The sequence below is a fragment of the Pinus tabuliformis genome, chromosome X, assembly GCF_031772625.1.
Source record: "Pinus tabuliformis cultivar Carrire ecotype Pingquan chromosome X, CPIR1, whole genome shotgun sequence".
NCBI classification, from domain to species: domain Eukaryota; kingdom Viridiplantae; phylum Streptophyta; class Pinopsida; order Pinales; family Pinaceae; genus Pinus; species Pinus tabuliformis.
The window spans coordinates 1,515,900,600-1,515,907,342 of record NC_142308.1 but is presented as its reverse complement, the minus strand read 5'-3'; the positions used below and the strand labels follow the sequence as shown (position 1 = coordinate 1,515,907,342).

Sequence of the window (6,743 nt, the reverse complement as noted above, 5' to 3'; positions counted from 1 at the left end):
GAGGTAGGAGCCTCTTGTAGGTTGGAGCCTACAAAAATTTTGATGTAAAAAGGAGTAGCAACTTGTGTTCACATCACTTTCAGCCTAAAGTTCATGTTTTTATCCCTTCGAGGTTTCCACTTAAATCTGGTGTCTTCACGCGTGTTCTTGCATGTGTGCTCTTTGAACCTTACAAACTCATACAAATCTGATTACATTACTTAACAAATCATTACCTAGACTCTTCTAAAAAAATACAATGTTTACAACAAAATAATTTCCTTTAAGAAATGTCAAGACCCCTTTAAAATCAAATCAACAAGGTTGATTTAGGACAATATGCCCCAACATCATAATAAATCTCAAAATATAACTTTTTAAGATCAAATTTTTTTAACCACATTCAAAAAACTTAATATTAAACCACTTTTATATTACTCTAGCTTAAAATTAAAATAACCATAAAATTTATAATTAAAAATTTATATAACATTTTCAAAAAAAATTAATAAATTTAAAATTTAAATAAGTATATAATCTTTTTTTTTTTTCATAAATTCATCTCAATATCAAAATTTTAAAGTCACCAAACACATTTAGCTTTTTAAACTCATCTTCAATTTAGTGTTAATAAATTAAATGAATGGTTAAAATATTAACTAAAAATGAAATTATAGGCATCCTTATTCAACTTGCATAGTCTCAATCTTAAAGGTCAAACATATTTATTTTTAACTTGTGAGACTCTTATGTCGATCATTTTCCTAACAATCCATCTCACATGGTGGTTATCATGTTTCCCTTTTCAAGAAAATTATTACCATTATGGACTTGAGATCAGATAGTCATTATCATCACCTCCTCTCTCAAAAAATTATTGTTGTTATGAAACTTTTTCAAAACTCATACAAAAACTTTTAACAAGAAAAATCGTCATCAAGTCATTATCTTGTTACTTGATGTTAAAAATTCAATGGTTACAAATAATCAGAACTTGGACGCCAAACAATATAAAACGTTATAATATGGTCCAATGGTTAGGTGGGGAGAGATCAAATCAAATTTTTATAAAATGTAGTGAGCAAATTATTTTTGAATTGTGATAAACCTGGCCAATCAACCTAATAAATAAAATTGTGTAAATATTTTTAGTAGTCACCTGTAAACAATTGACTCCCGCACACAGTAATCACTTCTAGACAATTGACTGCCACAGAACGATCTTAAACCTCAAATATACTTGTTAAAAAAAATGGGAAGGGCTAGTTCCCTTAAGTGTTAGAACAAGCTGACAGCCATCACATCAAGACTTTTCACATTACAACCACATACAGGCAAATATATGCTACAGCGCAGCGGAAATATATTGGGATCGAACCTTGCGAGGTATCTACTGCCCCAACCAACAAGCCATGCACTCGCGTGCCTCCAATATACTTGTTATATATTCACAACATCCTTGGTGGTGGTCACCAATCTTCTCCTTTCAATTTGTGTACATTTCCTTATTGAAAGAGAATTTATAGCATGCCATCCCGGGCCAATTCTAGGCAAAAGATTTGGATTTGCAAATAAATTAATTGTTTATGAGATAAATAGCTGGTCGGAATGGAACGGTTTCCGTGGAATTCATGCATGGGTGGGCTTTGCATGAGGCCCATGTGCCTCTGGCTGCCTTTACCAACCCTAAACGCGCCAACAACCACTATTCAACACCCTTTCGCTCCTTTGCTAAGGTTTTTCCGCTGCGAGGTCCTGCCCAGAGGGAGGCCATTGGCTCAACACTTGATTTGTTATAGAGTTCTGTCACTAAGCTCCGTCTTGACCAGGTGCTGTGTGTGGTCCAGGGAGGGAAAATTATGGTTTGATAACGTGAGTGTGAAATGTATGATAATTTTCGCAGACCTCTTTGCAATTATCAGAACCGTGGAGAAAAGATTACGAACCAGAACGCATAAAGTTGATTGTACAATTTAAAACCCTAACGAGTTCTCTGGAAGATATAGCCCAAAGCGTTGAGAGATTCAGGGAAGCCTACAACATGGATTACCCTGTTGCTGTGAATCACTTACTTTGTTTTTAGGTTTCCGACCACTGTTGAACACAAGGCCTCGTCATTACTTGAGTACTTCCACTATTGTCACCGAATGGGTACATCATTTTTTCTTACCTTTAATGGATTATTTGAAGCTTAATATGGTGGTGGAGGATTAATTATACTCCGCGCTTGCTGATCTTTTGCTGTAAGAGTAAGAATTTTCTTGTTCTTGCAAATCCTAAATTTGGTGTTGTTGGAAAGAAATGTATGTTGTTATGTGGGAGAACTTTATAAAGATGGGTGATTTGTATAAAAGGATCAAAGGTTGTATTGTTGATTCAACTCAGGAGGTAGGAGAAAATTTTATAATAAGATGAAGCTACCTATTTTATAATGTAATATGGTATCTTCTATGCTGCCAATCAACTCCACCACCTCCTCCATATAATGATATGGACGTCTTTATTAGCTGATCAACGAACCTGAGATCCGTAGGCAACCTCCAGGTCTAGGTAGCGAAATCAGAAACTTAGGAACTTATTGTATATTTCAGGTGTGGTTATAAAGTCACAGTTTCAACAACGGTTCTCGTCACCAAATTCTTTATTTCAATGCTGGCAACACTGAAACCATCTCTGTATTTGTAACCGTAATGAAAAACTCTGCAAATGTCAAAAGCAACCTGCTTGTAAGAGATGGGAACACCGCTGTCGGGTCTAAGTAACTCCCAATTCAGTTCCTTGGTTAAGTTATTTGATTCACAGCATCTTCCTCTGTTATTCCAGGATGGTCTTTCATATAACACGATACCGACGAAGCTTCTTCTCCACGCGCCCTGTCAGCCTGCATTCACCATGCCACTGTCACTATCCTCTGCGTTCCAATTCTAAATTATACCAAGAATTAATAAATCCAGAACATATTCCATTTCATTTGTTTTGACATAAAAGGTTATGGCGGTTACATTGGAGCATTGAGTGTCACCTTTCAGTCGAAGGATGGCACATATCAATTCATTTCATTGAACTTCGAGGGAAAGTCAATTTCCTGCAGGATGCGGGGCGGAAGAGGATCCTGTCATAAAATCTCGAAGACACTCTATCGAAGATTTAGTCATGTCGGTTTTTGTATGCAAAGGTACTATTCGTTCACTCGATTAGTAGTATACATTTTCTTAGTTTCACAGTAAACTTATTCAAAATCGAGAAGGTAGGTATATTTGTCTGTGTGGGTATATATATATATATATATATATATATATATTTGTGAGAGAGAATATATATGAAAGAAAAACAGAAGTCAACGAGCCTCAGGGCTACACTGTAAAATAGGTTTCCCTAGGTAAGTGCAATTATCACCTCTTAAATGCTGAGGTTAAGAGTTCGAGCTCCTGCATTGCTCCGAAGGTGTCGTAGATATCGTCGAGAACCGTGATCATATGACTATTTTGGCAAATCCGAGTCGAAACGCAGAATGTTTAGGATCATTTGCAATGCAAGCTGCTAAAGTGTAGTATTCCACGTGACGATGCCGTGAGAATGTTATTTGAGGGAATCCATAACCTTTCCAACATTTACACATATAAACTTCACGTATTTACATTCTTGAATTTTTCAAGACTCAAATCCAATTAATTTGCAGACGATAAGCAATGACAGCTCATCATCTCGAGAGACATTGTAACTCTCTTTCTTTACTAGAGTGAAAAATGTTGAATTCCAGGTTTGCAAGCTCTAACAGTTTCTCCCTGATCAAATATGGCGTCCTAAACCAAAAATTGCGGCAGGAATCAATTTAAAATTTTATATGGATACTAAATTATGAAAATACAGATTTCCAGGAATACAAACAACGTCATATGGCCTGGCCCACCTGTGTTTGTTCATCTATTAATATATATATTCAGAGTCATCCATCTTCACTCCGAGTAAGATGTCATCCATCCTATAGTAAGATTTTGAATTTCAGTCCGAGTAGTATTTGTGCATTCAACTACACATACACAAAAATGGATATGGAAATAAAATTGATGAGCCTAATCAAAAGTAGTGTACTCTTAAATACGTCGATGTACATTCTTGTTTCCATCCTTAGTATGCTCTATCTGTGATCCACAAATTTGATACTCTATCGTATTACCGTTTCACCTCTTGTGAAAGACCGGAGGGCGTCATCTTTTGTAGGGCATCTTTTAAAAACATTGTAGAGGAGATTTCAGCCTCCTCCATAACTTTTTCACCAGGAAAGGCAACGAGAGATGCCCAAAATAAATTGAGGACGTCTCTCATCTCTCCCGCTGTTTGAATGCCAGAGCAAGTAAACTGCCCCTTCTCGTTTTTGAAGTGACCCAGAACATCTGGCATCAATGTATAAAGCAACATGAGGCAATGTCTCCGCGTAAATGGCAGTTATAATGAAAAGTGAAGACACCGCGTATCCGTGTAGTCGGAGAGTTCGAAAACCCAAGGCGGTTGAGTTGAGATCAGTCACGCCACTTTTTCTGCCACGTTCAATATCTTTTTCGCTCTAAAAGCTGCCGGTCAAATAACGTTCTTGTTATAATCGTGTGCATTCGATATATAAATCATAGATGAAAAATGACGATAAGGATACGGGACAGACCTGTAAACATGATCCACCGCTGATTTTATCTCGTTTTGGAAATGCCAATCGATCCCCAACCGCTCAACGCTATCGACCATCAAGAGGCATTGATGGAGGTCATTGTGGGGACTGGTGGATACTCCATCCTCCACTGCCATTAATTGAACATATCTTTTACTTCCCCAATAAGTCTATCAGCGTGCTCACTGTAAGAAGGTGCCTGAACCATATACAACAAATAGGAGCAGAAAATTATTTCATGAACTAACTGTGAACGAGAAAAGGAATACGCAGAAAAAATAATTCAGAAGAAGGTAGTTAAGCACCTCAAAGGAAGTGGAGAGAGAGTCTATGGAATCATCGTCCCAAAGGTTGGAATGATGACCACCTGTGCGTCTGATCTGTACCCCATCCTGATTAGAAATGGAGGTGGTCGAACTCATGCTCATGGAAGGCGTCATGGATTTCCCTCCCTTGCACGTTGCAAGATTTGGGATTGTTCTACGGATAGCTTTCAGCTCATGAGTAAAACCGAACAACGTTCTGCACGGAGACAGTCTGGAATCCAACGGGACAGCAGAAACCAGAGGCATTGATGTTGGATGATATCTTATGATAGCTCACGGTAACGAACTAAAATTTATGCGGCAGAAGCCTACTGCCATGGCCTATATATAGAGCTTCATGTTCTCCATCATGGCATGATGATTGCTGGCATTACTTCCACCTTAAAATAACAAAAAAATGTTATTGCTGTCACACTTTCAAAGGATCTATTATTATAATTTAAAGACAATACCTATATTATTACATAACGAAGTCATTACGAATGCAGGTTTAAAAAGTCATAGATATATGATTGCTTCAAGATTAAAATAACCAAAGATGTTATTGATGTCACATTTTTCATTAAAAAGTCATAGATATATGATTACTTCAACATTAAAATAACCGAAAATGTTATTGATGTCAAAGTTTTCAAAGAATATCCTATTATAATTTAATAACAATACCTAAATTATTAGGTAACTAAGTCATTATGAATGTATGTTTAAGAAGTCATAGATATATGATTAAGCGATTGAAAAATTTAAGAAATCATTAGTTTTAGCTACACCTCACTTTACAAAAGCTTGTATTGTGGAATGTGATGCCTCACGAAATGGAATTGGTGTTGGTTTAATGCAAGAAGGAAGACCAATTTCCTTTGAAATTCATCTGACCAAGGGGAATAATTTACAAAAACCTATTTATGAGAAGGATATGCTAGCAATACTACATTCCCTGAAGCAATGAGGCCCTTACCTAATGGGAAGGCACATTAAGTTAAAAACAAATCATGATAGTCTTAAATACTTATTGGAACAAAGATTATCTTCATAAAAGCATCCAAAATGGGTCATAAAAATGTTGGGTTATGAATTTGAAATAATCTACAAAAAATGGAAGAAAAATGTTGTTGTATATGCACTCTCAAGAAAGTAAAGGATGAGGATGTTAAGGCATTGCTTTGTTCCAATTCTATTATCCAACATGATTAGATAACTAAAGCAAGGAAAGAATGAAAGAATGACGATGAGGTGTGGACACTCATTCAAAATTTGCAGCAAGATCTCAATGCATATGATACATTTATCTAATGACTCAGTGTGGTATAAAGATTGCTTACATCTATTTGAGAACTCACAACTCAAACAAAATACTCTTTTGGAATTTCACATAGGACACTAATGATTTTAAAAAACAGACCACGGGGTCAAGAAGGAATTTTTTTGGGATGCCATTAAATCTGATATTTAGAATTTTGTGGTAGAATGTTTGGTTTGCCAACAAAATAAGGTTGAGACAATTAAGACCTAGGTATTTTACAACCATTATCCATTCCAAGTCAGTGTTGGAAGGAGGTCTCAATAGATTTTGTCACAAATCTACCCAATTCTGAAGGAAAGAGTGCCATCATGGTGGTACTTCATATACTTACCAAGTATGCACACTTTTGTGCACTATCTCATCCTTCCAAAGTGAGTACAATCACTACTGCATTCATGGAGACATTTCAAAAGCTACATGGAAATGAAAAGATTATTGTAAGTGACAAATATACCATTTTCATTAGAAATTT

General features: G+C 36.1%; 1 pseudogene; it reads right to left on the bottom strand.

The window, feature by feature from the left end:
- Window positions 1-2,576: 2,576 nt before the first annotated feature.
- Window positions 2,577-5,214, bottom strand: LOC149145815 (monoterpene synthase like 1, chloroplastic-like; annotated as a pseudogene).
- Window positions 5,215-6,743: the final 1,529 nt, after the last annotated feature.